Genomic DNA, 14,548 nt, shown 5'->3' with positions numbered 1-14,548 from the left:
CATGGTATGAGTGTTACAGGATTATTTTTGAAATATTTCGTTGTTTGTGTATGGCTCAGTGTGCAAACAATTATGATTCTAAGTAGCTTAGGACAAGTTGTATGTGTTGTTATGCATGTTTCTAATGATAGTATCAAAGTTATAATCATGGATATAAATAAATAAATAAATAGCACTTTAATGTTTTTATTATGGTTTCTTGCACTGGCTTTGGCTGGGATAGTCAATTTTCTTCATAGTAGCTTGTATGTGGCTATGTATTTGATTTGTTACAAAAACAATATTGATAACACAGGGATGTTTTAGCTATCACTGAGCAGTGCTCACACAGAGTTAGGATTCTCTGTGTTTCTCACACAACTCCACCAGCAAGTAGGCTGGGGTTGCACAAGAAGCTGGAAGGAGACACAGCTAGGACACCTGACTCCAGTTGACTAAAGGGATATTCCACACCATATGATGTCAGGCTCAGCAATATCAGCTGGGGGGAGAAGTAGAAAGGGGGTGGGACACTGGAAGTGATGGCATTTATATTCCCAAATAACTGTTATGTGTAGTGGAGTCCTGCTGTCCTGGAGATGGCTGAACACCTGCCTGCCCGTGGGAAGTGGTGAATGAATTTCTTGCTTTGCTTTGCTTGTGTGCACAGCATTTGCTTTACCTGTTAAACTGCCTTTATCTCAACCCATGAATTTTCACACTTCTGTGCTTTGATTCTCTCCATCATGTGAGTGAGGAACTGGGTGGGACTCAGCTGCTTACTGCGTTAATCCACAATAAATCTAAATAGTAACAGGCTTACATGTAACTTTTCTTTTCTTTTCTTTTCTTTTCTTTTCTTTTCTTTTCTTTTCTTTTCTTTTCTTTTCTTTTCTTTTCTTTTCTTTTCTTTTCTTTTCTTTTCTTTTCTTTTCTTTTCTTTTCTTTTCTTTTCTTTTCTTTTCTTCTCTTCTCTTCTCTTCTCTTCTCTTCTCTTTTTCTTTTTCTTTTTCTTTTTTTTTAACAAGCAACATTATGCTATTACTCTAGGACCTTGGAAGAGATATGACTTATGACCATAAAGTCACCGCTTATTTTTTCAAATTACATTAATTTTCACCTTTAGAGATTATTAGGTAACATATGTTAGTGTTTACTTCTAATTAATTACAATTTGACATGCATATGTTGTTCTTTAATTACGGTTTAACCAATTTTTAATGTAAAACTCAAGTTGCTGCTAAAGATAATGCAAGTAAGAACACCTATCAATAAAGCAGCAGAGTTAATTTTGTTGTCACTGAGCTTGCTTGCTCTTCTTCCTCTTCCAAAATTCCTCATTCTTGTCAAGCTATTTTGCAAGCACTGTTCTTTACCACAGCTCTCCATATATGTCTGGGGCTTTTAACTTTTTTTAATTAAAAAAAAGCAACAATAACCAAACACAAACCAAAGCACAATAGATTGTAATATTGTTTAATCCAAATTTATCTCCATAACAATTGATAATAAAAACTTATAAATGAAATAGATTTTTCTATTGTTGCTAGTCATATATTTAAGTGATAATTAAACAGGCTCAAACAAGAATTGCTGCAGTCTTGAAATGAATCCAGATCACATAAGACTGATGCAGTACTTGTCAAATTTTGTTTTTCAGCACAACCAGAACTAAGAAATTTTGGAAGGAAAATGCTGTCTTCAGAGCATTTACAGTCTACTGCCAAAACCTTAATGAGAGGGCTTATATCCTATTCAATTTCCTAATCAAGGAGGCTGATATTAATATAATTTGTTACACTGTGATTGATTATTCAAAACAAATTTCTTCTTCCCATCATTTCCTTAAGAATATGGAGATAACTACAGACACATTTTCATGGCAGGGAAAAGATAAAATACCAAGGAAGTTATTTCAGGCTTCTTTTGGATCAAGACTGAAAAGCCAAATTCACACTTTATAGTGTGATATTTCACATCATGGTGGCTAGAACGAGAAATTAGCAATCAGAAATTTATTTTTTGAATACTTTGGCATCTGTAATCATATTCTCTTTTCTTACAGGCAACATTTTTTTCCTGTAGGTGAACATAAATATTGCTGGGAGGATAAGTCCCACCTTTGACAGTTTAGCATGCTGTTTCACAAAGCAGTCAAATATATCTTTAGCTGGTAAATAGGAAATTATGAGGGAAGTGGCTAAGCTTAGACTCCAGGATAGGCAGGTTTCTTCCTTTGGCTAGAGTATACTGCCTACCTTGCCTCACAATCTACAATCATAAAATCCTTTCTGGTGTTAGGAAATCAAACCATGCAAATCTTTCCTTCCATTTCTCCCTGAAAGCACAATGATGATACTGCAAAAATCCAAGTGCTTCATCATTAAGGACCTACCCTTTGAGATGTTCAAGTAAGGTTGTAGTTCACACTGTATATGATCTATGACAGGACTAAGTGGACCCTAACTCACATCACGAAACCACAATACTATGATAATATCAGGGACTAACATATTATAGATAGTTCAAATTGCATTGATACAGGAATTTTACATCATTAAGTGGTTCTTCACCATTTCATTGGATCGTGCTGTTCATTTTCTTCTTGTTTACATGTCCTTTCATTTTTCATCTATATTCTGTTTGTGTTGATCACATCCAAAATTCCTCCAGTCACCTGCTTTTTGAGAAGTTATCACTCTGAGAAGTAAAACGTGTTAAAACTGCTGAACAGAAACTATGCAGAAAAGAAAATTAGTAGGAGAAATATTATTTTCTTTAAATCTTAGCCCCTTAGAACTCAGTTGATAGAATTTATACTTTAAAGCAATTATCTGTAAATTTCTAGCTTTGTTTGTAATACTACAGCATACTAGTTCAGTCCAATAATGACAGACTAATCTAATAATTCCAAAACTTATAGTATATTTGCTTTACAATTAAAATAATGCAGCTGTTGTTCTCCATGGATATAACAAAAAACCAAACAGCAATAGCTTATTAGCTGAGAAAAAAAGTTAATATTTTTTAAGTTGTAAAATATGAGGCTGTGCCTTGTACCCCAAACCTTATATTTGGTGCCATCCTCCTCTTTCTGGATATTCATTAGACAAAAGCCCTTAACCTTTTCTTCTTAAATCTCTCTGTCCTTTTCTTTCCTTGCACATCTTTTTTAACAAATACTAGAGACATGTTTCCAGACATTATTTTCTGAAAAAGGAATGTTACTTAAGAGTTGTTCTTAATGGGAAACTTCAAGATGGAACTTGTTGGAATGATAAAGGACTCAGCATTCCGATTCAATGTGAATCACGCAAAAGCCATTTATTATAGAAACAAGCCTCCTTATATATGCAACTATATTCTAATCACACGTCCACGCTCCAAGCATGGATTCACTAAATGAGTATCATGGGCTGTCCACACGCTGGAGTCTCACTGATGATACGTCCGATGACTCACGCCATGTTGAGGCCCTGTATGCCCCTCTTTCTCACAGCAGATTCTGTTCTCAGCTTCTCAAAGCGGCCTTGAGATTCCTTTTGCACCTAATTCAACAACAAATCTTTATCTATCAAAACCCCTCCACAGGAACTCATTGTAGTCCTCACACAATTTCTATTTTCTACTTTCAGACTGCTCACTAGACTAAAGATTTTCTGATTCATCTGTTTCCATCCTCATTACAAGGCCTGCTTATATGAAATTCACTTTAGAAACACCAAATTAAAATGAAAGACAAAGGTGTAGCTCAAATAATACTCCAAAATCAGTCACGCTTAAAACCAAACATGAACAGAACAGGAAGCTGCTACTGCTCAAATTTGCTTACACATCTGAAAATTTATATGTGTTAATTAATTATTGCCGTAGTTATGATTTTAAAATGTTATCTATGCAATCAAAACAAAAATACAAAATGCATACATCCTTAATGTAGAACTGAAACCTAATGAGCTTACAAAAGGTAAACTGATTAATTTGAACATAAGTGAATAAATTACCGTGGTAATCAGGAATTTATTGTAAAGTGTTTTGTATTTTTAAAAATGTCATGACTTGAGAATGTTACATGTTTTTAATCTTCTGGGTATAATAATTTAAAAATTAAAATGAAAATCAGTTTCACTTTTGGGGAGGCCTTTTCTGTTGTTGTTCATCTAGAAATAAAACACCTTATTCTTAAAAGATGCTTCTATTGTAGCACTAAGACAATGTGTTTCCCTGAAAATATTAATTTCACATTAATTTTAAAAAGCAAAAAATATTATACTAAGTTGTGCAAAGACATCTGTGCATGTGTAAATTTACAAACATAAGATGACTCAGTAATTGGTAGGAATGTTTGCCAATACACTTGTCTTTTTATTCCATCAGGCCCTGAAAGTAGCCATAACCAAACTAATACTGTAGACACACTATTATCCTGACTGAATAAGGAGCTACCTGTGCTTTTCAGTCCCTATTTAAATGATGTTGGGGGTCTGATATTAAAGCTACCACATTTGAAATTTGATCTCTTTTCACAACTTTCCAAGTACCTTGTCTGACTGTCAGCAAAATTCTTTATATCTTTTTTATTATACTGCAATATGTGGTTACATAAGTCAGTGTAAAATGACAATTGTAAAACTCTTGTAAAATCAAGAATTATTGCAGAGATTTGATTATTAATTGCAATGTGTTTTATGATTATATCCTACTTTCATCTGAGTAATTCCGTAGCTGAACTCGTGCTAGATATTTTCAAAGGTTTTTCTTTTTCATACATTTTGCTAGTATTAGAGCAAACATAAGAACACCTTCTTTAAAAGTCATTTTGTTCCACATGCTTAGGATGTTATTTCTGGAACCCATATGACCACCTGAATCACTAGATTGTTATGGATCTGTTCTAAAGTGAATTACTGACATTTAAAAGGGACTGGAAAAAAATTGATGATACGAATCTATGAACAGCAAATAATATTTTCTCATGTTAATATTTTCTATTCTGAGGAATATATTATATCTTATATTTTGGGGAATAATGACTGCTCATTTATATAAAAAAATGTTCGCTTCTTCCATATGGCCAAACAAGCAATAATTAACGTATTGTTTTCATTTCTCCAAAACGAGTTATGTATCTGGATTTCAGATACGTTTTTAAGTTCCCTAAATTATTCTTTTTTTTTATTTTATTTTACATTAAAACCTACCTTCACTGATACCTAACCAGACTTTGACTTTGTTAATCCATATTAAAGGTTCTTTTCCTAAACTGCCAGGGAGCTCAGTTTGGTTTTTAGTATTTGTCTCCCAATTGAGAACTACATTATTTAAAGGATGCTTCAGAAAAAAATAAGTTCCCAAATTTTTTCCTGGTCACTATTACCTCATTTACATTATCTTTGTATGTTCAAAACATATGAAAATATTTGAACTGAATTCTAGAACAACATGGAATTTGCCAAGTTTGTTTAATAAACAATTGTTTATTTTAGATGTTTGGAATGAAAGCAATCACATATTCTCATAATTTATTGATGCTTGATTTCTGTCATGCCACCACAGTTTCATTTTTCACTTGATAAAGATTTTGGTGGGGGAAGGTAAAACTCTGCTTTTACAGAACTTCACCTGGAGCATCAGAAAACTGTACTCTTCTATCACACACTCATGATCTTGCAAAAGTCTCATTAAAATGCATCATTCAGTTATGTGCATGGAAGTATTAGCTTTCTTGTCATTTATAAATACAAAATGGTAAAAGAACTGTACATTAAATAGCTCTATTTTATTGACTGCTTTACAAAGATAATTTTAGAGCTGCTGCTTGCAATATGGTGCTAGGATACATCACACAGCTGTTAAACTTTATCTATCTCACTTGTATTAAGAGACAGTTCCCATTAATATAATCAAATCCTCAAAGTCTGGACATCTGCAACTAACTCTGATACTAAGAAACTTGTGGTATTATTGTAAGCCTTTGAATATCGCTGAACATTCCCCTGACCTCTTCCTTTTTGACTGCAAATTATAATGTTACGAAGAGTTTTTGAATGCTTGTTTTTATGAAAAAATATTTTTTTTAATTTAAAAACCCTGTCAGTTTTGCAACTATGCTGTCTGAATTTGCTGTTAATTTTGAAACTTTGATTTCTGTGGAGCCATTAGAAATTCCTTTTCCTCTGTTTCTTCATTGCTAGAAGAGAGGAGGGAAGAAAGGAATATCTTTCTGAAATAGTTACTATAGCCCATTCACCTACTTTGCAAAATTTCAGACCATAACATGTGGCTGCTAATATCCCAGTCTTGGAAGCTACTATATGAATGAAATTATTATGCTATTAGCCTTAGTTTATTTGAATAAATCTTTCCCACGTTATTCCACTGAGAAACATTGCAGGTAAAATAGCTATTTCATAACACTTTCAAATAACTGTTTATGAGACACCAGTTGAATGTAAGGATATTTTAACCACATTCCGGTTCGAGTTCCAGCATGCTTCATGCTTGGGCATTGCTAAAGGTTTGGACTAGTCACTGTAGCAGCTTTCAAGTGTTTAAGAATTTTCTTTTCCAACAAAAGTCTTTAGAGCCAGATCTAGTGGAGGAAGGTCTGCTCTACATGATAAAATCACTTTGCTTTTGGTTTGGTTTTTTTTGGGTTTTTTTTTTTTTTTTTTTGATTGACAGTGTTTTCTTCCATGTTCATTATGTTTTCTAGGCATTAACTTTGAGTTAGTTTCCTCATATACTGTGAAGTCTGGTAGTTCTCTATGAGATGAGTCAGTCTCAACAGCCACCATCCAGCATGGCTTCCATGCTGAGCAGAGCATGGTTTTGCTTGTTCTTTAACTGCATCAGATATAGCGAAAAGGCAAAGTATAGCTCCTGCAAAGTTCGAAGTCACTAAAGCATAACAAAATCAGTGTATCTAGGATCAAACTTGGTTACATTTTCAATTAAAATGCAGATTTTATGTACAGATGTACATATATATAATGTAAGGATATTAAACTCCTAATTCGTCAACAACAACAGAATAAACCTCTCAGTCCCAGGAGCTAGAAGCATAAGAAAAAGGACAAAAAGAAGATTTGTCTTTAAAAAGTCTGAAACTTGCTGTGTGCATGGAAACAATTTAAAGCAGCGCACAGCATGAAAAACACACCTAGGTACTAAAAAATGTCTATTGTGCATTGCGGATTTCTTTCTTAGAGTCTTTTTTGTGCTATAGAGGAAGTCTTCTTCAAAAATATGCATGCTATTGCTTCAGAACAGCAGCCTCCTTGGCCCTTTCCCTGCTGTTTTTGCAAGTGGCTGTGTTTCACTTGTCAAGTTTGATGTGGAATTCATATAGTTCAGAAATGAAAAGGTGAGACAGAATCAATGGAGACACTTGGACACAGGTAAAAACTTAAAATGACCACCAAAAGCTAAAAGAAGTTTTGTACAGCAATCCCTGTGAGTCAGTAACACTTTCAGTTTACTTTAGCACTCTTAGGAACTTAAATTACAAGTATTATGTGGCTTTTCAAATATATATCAAGTGATCTTTATTGTAGCTTGTCAAAGTTTTGCAGGGTGTTAGAACACTCCTATCCAGCACTAAATGAATTCTTCATCTATAACTTATGCTATTTTTGTGCAGACTTCCTAGGTGTTTTTGTTTTAAAAGCAAGTTGGAGGTTTTGCAGGTGTTATGTGATGTATTGTTTAAGAATGGTCACTAACCAGGGCTTTATTTATTTTTTTTTTTTTAATTTATTAAGGAAAAACGGGGATAGGAATTAAAAAAAAAAAAAAGAAGCTAATTGAGTGCTTTATTTAGAGAAATTATCCATAGCACTGAGTTAGTTATATTGTGCAAAGTAACATTTAACTGAATGATAGCCCTAAAGTTAATTTTGCATGATAAATACCAAAAAGAGATTAAATGTATCTTATTACTACGTTTTGAGAACAGAGCATTCAGCAAAGCATAAAGTATTGGCTTTATTAGTTAATAAAATGTGGAAGTATTCAGTTTACTGTTATTAAAATAAAATACGATTGTTTCATACACTGTAACCATGGAGTGATACAGTGAGAAACAATACATCATATGAAGCATTCAAAATATTTTAAAGAATACATTGGAAAAGCCTGTTTTATACAATTAATACACAATAAAACAGAACCAGGTCTGAATTTAGGGTGTATGCTCTGAAAAGCACGTATTTGTCTGGTCATTAAATGGAATTCCTTTCAGCAAACAGTAAGTCCAACTTTCATTCACTGATTGAAGAGTGCCGAAGATTTCAGTTAAGCCATATGCAGTGTCAACCCATCAGTCTTCAAGAATAAGCACAATTTTCTCAAAGTCTACGCTCAGCAAAAGTAACAAGTAAGTCAGTAAAAGACATTATTGGTATAATCTGTGTGAGGAAACTCAACAGAGTCTTTCAGATAATATGGGTAAAACTCATTTTTTAAGAAGTGTGCTTATTGACAGAATTCTGAGTGAGTTATTGAAAGCCGGATAAGCTTCTTAAAGAAGACAACTGAGTGCATTTGTACCAGCTCTTCACGGTATCATCAGTTTGCTCAGCTAAGACCTCTTTGCTCTAAAGAAAACAGCAAAGTACAAAAAATAAAAATCTTTTGAGGAAGGAGGAAATATTGCTGATATGAGGCATGTTTCCAGAGGCCTGGCTAGCAGATCTTCAAAATGCATGATGCTGGTAACTTAGCTGAGTAAGAAAGGCATGGATCATTTAGTGCTGCCTAGATCTTCCTTATCAGTTTACATATATGTTATGTTGGGTTTTATTAATTAATTATACCTGCCTCAAGAAGCAGATTTGGAACATTTTCTAATCAAATTAGTGCTTTATCCACTGATTTCTCCATTTACTTTTACTGAACCAGTTCAATAACTCCATATACTGGAGTTATCAGGTTAGAATAGTATTTTAAACTCCATAAAATTTAAGTGAAGTGTCTCACTAATGTTGACAGATGTAGAATCAAGTACGTGGTAGTGTTTTCTCCAGATACCACCTAATGTTTATAAGTGATCATAAGATCATAGAATAATTCAGGTTGGAATGGGACTTTGAGAAGTCTCCAGTCCAAGCTCCTGCTCAAAGCAGGATCAGCTCTAGGATCAGACCAGGTTGCTTGGGGATTTACCCTGTTGCATCTTGAAAACCTTCAAAGACAGGTATTGCACAACCTCACTTGGCAACCTACTCTACTGCTTTCCTGTCCTCATAAGGAAAAAAAAATATTTTACTTATGTCCAGCCTAAAGCCCTCTTGTTTCAACTTACACAAATTTGCCAAGAATGCAGTCTGTCAACTCCTCCCGATAATGATCATAAACAAGACAGGTGGCAAATTAGACTCCTTCAATACTGCAGATTTTACTGGCTTCCAGTAGAGTATGACCCACTATTCACTAGCTACCCAATAGCTAGTTTGTCCGTGCATGAAGATTGTAATGTCTTAACTTGATACAAGAACATCTCAGGAGACAGGGTCAGAAACCTTGTAACAATTATGGTAAATTACATGCATCGTCTCTTCCCTCATCCGCAAATACAGTCATTCTATCCTAGAAAGTAGTCAGGTTGCTCAGGAGTGATGTAGCCTGGGTCAATTCCTGCTGACTGTTGCCAGTTGCTGCCTTATCCCACATGTGCTAAGAAATGTTCTTCAAGGGGATTCACTCAGTAATCTTCCCCAGGACTGATGTGAAGCTGACTAGCTTGCACTTGACTGGATCACCCTTTTGGACTTTTTTGAAAATGTGTAAAGATCTGCCTTTCTCCAGTTATTAAACTGTCTCTGGTCAACTCCAGTTTCCCTGACCTTTCAAAGGTGGTAAGAGTGGCAAAGACACTGGTCATTTGTCTGCACACCCTGTGGTGGAGGCTGTATAGTCCTACAGACTTTTTCAGATTGAGTTCTCAAAAGTAGACCTTGGTTTGCTCCTCATTGATTGCGGACTGTTCTTCAACCTTGCCTCTAGACGCAGAGGCCCAGAAGACTTTATTGGAGAAGACTGAGGCAAAGGCAGCCTTACATGTGTCTGCTGTTACTAAATCACCAACACCATTAAAAAACTGACCCATGCTTTCCTTGTTCAGTCTCTGACTACTGATGTAGCAGTAGCAAGTCTTGTTCACCTTAACTTACCTTGCAGGTCTCATACGATACTCAGCTTTGGCTATTCTAGCACCACCCCTTTGTGCCCAAACGTTATGTCTAAATTCTTCCTTTTTACTTATTTTGGCTCTACCTTCTGTATGCTGCTTTTTTGCATTGGAGCTCTGTCTGGAGTTTCTTGTTTTGCCAAGCCAGCCAGCCAGATGGAACCTTGTCATAGTATTCCTATTTCTTCTGTTTTAGAAATACCTGTGATTTGGCTTTTTTTTTTTTTTTTCTGTATGCTAAACTTTAATTTTCAGATATAATTTTGTCTTTTACACTATGAATTATAGTCTCAAAATAGTGTTTTTTCTCCAAATATAATAAATTAGTATTTAGCCCAGCTTCAGTCAATACACAAATAAAATGGAGATACCCTTTATTCATCTAGTTGCTGCTAGTTGAACATTTTCTGTTTATCTACATGTCAACACACACAGTTTTAATATTCACCAACTATATTGACATAACTTGCCTCCTCTCAGTCACCTAGCCTGTGCTGCAGCTCTGAATTGGCTCCCAGTGGATATGTGTTTTGCTGCATATGCATGTTTTAAGCCTTCCTGGATATTTTGCAACTCAGAGTTCAAAAGCTTCTGGATGTTGGTATATGATTAGGAACAGAGGTTGTTTCCCCATGGGAAATACAGCTTCCAGAGAATTGCACCTATATTTATCAACTTTGTCATAGGGACTGAAGAGAAGAAATGGGAGATGACGGCAGTGGATGTTTACTCTATTGCCACTAATTCTGTTTTTATAAGATATAGAATATATTTATAGTTATACCTTTTTTTCTGGGGATAATAGTAGGGAGGGTTTCTCTTTGTTCATACAGCTATTTTCCCTCTAACCATCAGCATAGTTTGATAATACTCTCATTTGTTTAAAGAGGAGATTAGAATTGTGGGATGCACCTTCCCCAGAGATTTTACAAGGTCATTCACAGTTAAAATATGTATCTGTAAAATGCTTGAATATCATCAATAGAAAAGTGCTCTGTCGTACAGTTCAAGTGCTGATTTTACTGACTAGTGTCACTATTTATTTGTATGCAACTAGAACAGAAAAGTTTCAATCCAGAGAACAAATTGCATGCTAGACATTGTTACACCAATGGAAATTGATCATACAGTTGGTTCATTCTCTCCTTGTTCTGTAATAAATCACTCTACCTGTCCTACAAGAACTTCTTCAGGGCAAGTCCTTGTTTATTCTAGTTGGAAAAGACCACCCTCAATTTCAGAAAAATAAAAAAAAAAGAAAAAAAAAAAAGGATTTTAAAACGTGAGGATTTTATATTTCAAAACACAATGCAACGCACAACTGGAGACTCTGTTAACTCAGACTGAAGCTTTCCATATCACACCCCCCTCCAATATGTATTACTGCCACAAGCATGAAAGATTGGGGAAATTTCTTAGTTCTGTCCTTTAAATCAGAATGTTCCTATATTCATAAAGGGGAAGGAATAATTCATTTGGAAAATAAACACATTAAATCTCAGTTACTGGAATTTTTTTTTTAATTATTTATTCACACATGTACCAAAGTACAGAGAAAATGAAAGGTGACCAGAAGACCATTACTCTTTTCTGCAGTAACTTCTGAAATTTTGGATTCGTTCTCTATGAAGTAGGTAACAATGTTTGCTAGACACTACTATGAAAAAAAATGTTGACAAGCAGTTTCCCAAGAATGCTTCAAAATATCAATTTCAGATTAAAACTGAGCTCAGTAAGTACTTGAGGGACTTAAATAATCCTGTCAAAGCAGATACATAACCTTTAAAAAATCTTAGCATAGTGATTAACATGCCAAGATGGATATTCAGAAAACATGCTGAAAACTGAGAAGATCACATAAAGCAAAATTGCTACACTACCTGAAGGACTGTTTCTATGAAGAAAAATGAAATCACCTAATATTCATTCCCTGTAGTATAAATCCTGCATATCTATTGTATTAATTAATTTTCCCTTTGTTTCCACATTTGAATGTGAGTTATCCTTCCCTAGAAAAACATGTTCCAGCATCCATTTGATTGCAGGTTCTGCTTGCTTGCTTAAATGTTAAACATGATTAAAAGTTATGCTAATAGGGGACTTCTTGCATTTGGAAAATAAAACAAAACCCCCTATTTTTTATTCTTCTGTGCTATAGGGTATATCACCTTACCCAGCAGTACTTTTGCAAATGGCTTCTGTCAGCATAGGCTGCATAAACTCAGTTACTTTTAAATTGTTACTATTTTCAGAATTCTGTCTTTTCATACAATAGTTGTTAAAATGTTCAAGTAAAATATGAGAGCAGCTCAACTGTTCTGGTTTTAGTATTACCACGAACAAGAGACATACTAAATAATACTACAGATAGGCTACCACATAGCAAAGTTGAACAGACTTCTCTCTCTACAAGAACTGTTTCTTTTACTGCCCATGATGTAATTATGACATTGGTGATGTTTTCAGATTCCTACACTACTACTTTTTTCCCCGCTTACTTTCTTTGATTTCCTCTTAGAAGACCTTGTTCTGGCTGGCAAGTTATGTCATTAATATTTTTTTATTTTGACTCCATGACCCCTCATCATGTCTGTATTACCTCTTCTTCTTATGACAATCACATCACCACACATCTCACCACATTTCTCTATGGATATGCTGGGCTTTCAGACTGAAATGACAGTCACCACCAGTTAGACTTCAGATACAGCAAAATGGAGGATGACAAAGTCATCATACACTACGTCTCACACACTGAAGTGGAAAATTGGCTCGTTACATTAACTCAAATGACATTACAAATATACATACACAGAACTCTGTAATGTTTGGTATCAAATCAAAACAAAAATACAGATAAAGGAAAGAAAGGTGTTCAGAAAAACAGGAAGGAATTTCTGGGCTGAATGAAAGTGGATTTTAAGGCAGTTTCAAAATAGCCACTAAATCAAATATTATTTTATGGTACTTTTGAAACTCTGAACTTGGCACAGAATCTGTCATCACAAAACCAGGTCTATGTTAACTCTGTCCATATGACAGGTAATATTTCCTTTCTTCCTATCTCCATAATCAATTGCTGATATGTCTTCCTGATGGTCTTCTAAAGCAAAAGAAATCAACCACTGCATGCAGCTTTGTTGCAGATTATGCAACTGAACATCAAAGTTTTTTACACTGTACGTGGTTTTGTAGCTTCTCTCTGAAGAATGGATAAACTTATTCTGAGTGCTTTTAGCAAAGGAGTTTTCTAAGGACTTAAACTCACTGTGCAAGTTTAAAAAGCACTAGCTATTAATATTTTGCTGACTTTCAGATGACCACAGTAAGTTCAATATGATGTAGTCCAGCTCAAGACATGTTCATTTTCTCTTAAATTCTAAAGTTTGTGGTACTGAAATTTTGACCCTAATGATTGTGTCCAGGATTCTTGGAGAGTCTAAGGTAGGATGCTGATCTCCCAATTTAAGTAAATTAGAGAGCTTTATCATACAAGCAAAGTAACAATAATTTGTGGGAGTTTGAGAGTGTAAACTGTTTTTGTAGATATAGGTTATATTATGACCTGGCCAGAAGGAAGTCATATTCTTTTTTCTGGGACTTTATTCAGTAGAAATTCCTTTGTGAGTAGGGGGAAAAAAAAATAAAAAATGCTTCTAATGTTCACAGTACCTTTTCTATCAGTGAGCAATGTTTTTCCCAGTTGATGAAACCATAGGTTAGCCCTGGCACATTAATTTTTTGGTACATCTCCTTGCCTAGAACATGGACAGATGTGTCCAGGGAAAGCTTCCCTTATTCCTGCAGATGTGCCTGAATTTGGATGTCACTTAGTACAAAGACACTGGAAGAAACACACCTACAGATTTAAAGATAAATACATTTAAAGATAAGACCAAAGCAGCATTTTGGCCAAATTCTGTTAAAATCCATGAACCTGATTTATAACTCCCAGAGTCAGAGGCTCCTGTCTTATATGACTGTTGTGAACCAAGTTATGTTTCTGAATTAGAACACATCATATTTGATGGCAATTGATACCACAGTGCTGAGTTTAACATAGTTTCCTTTTACACATTGCAAGTAAGATGACTGGATTTAGCTCTTTACAAACAACTCAAAGAACTTCCACTGCTTTAAAAAAAAAAAAAAAAAATAAAGTGGAGAAATCACTGAAGAGGAAAGTAGTTTAAAAACAACTGACAAACTATAGGGTTTTTTAATAAAAACATTGAGTTTTAAACTTTCTAAATGATATTCCCTTTCTAGCAATAGAGCACCAGGGCCATCTTAAATTTAATTTACCTTGACAATATTTATTTCCAGACCTCAAAGCATTGTTTGATACCTCATTGCCTTTCCACCATCCTGTATCCTGAT

This window comes from Streptopelia decaocto, assembly GCF_964273445.1.
Source record: "Streptopelia decaocto genome assembly, chromosome: 1".
NCBI classification, from domain to species: Eukaryota; Metazoa; Chordata; class Aves; order Columbiformes; family Columbidae; genus Streptopelia; species Streptopelia decaocto.
This window is presented reverse-complemented; position numbering follows the sequence as displayed.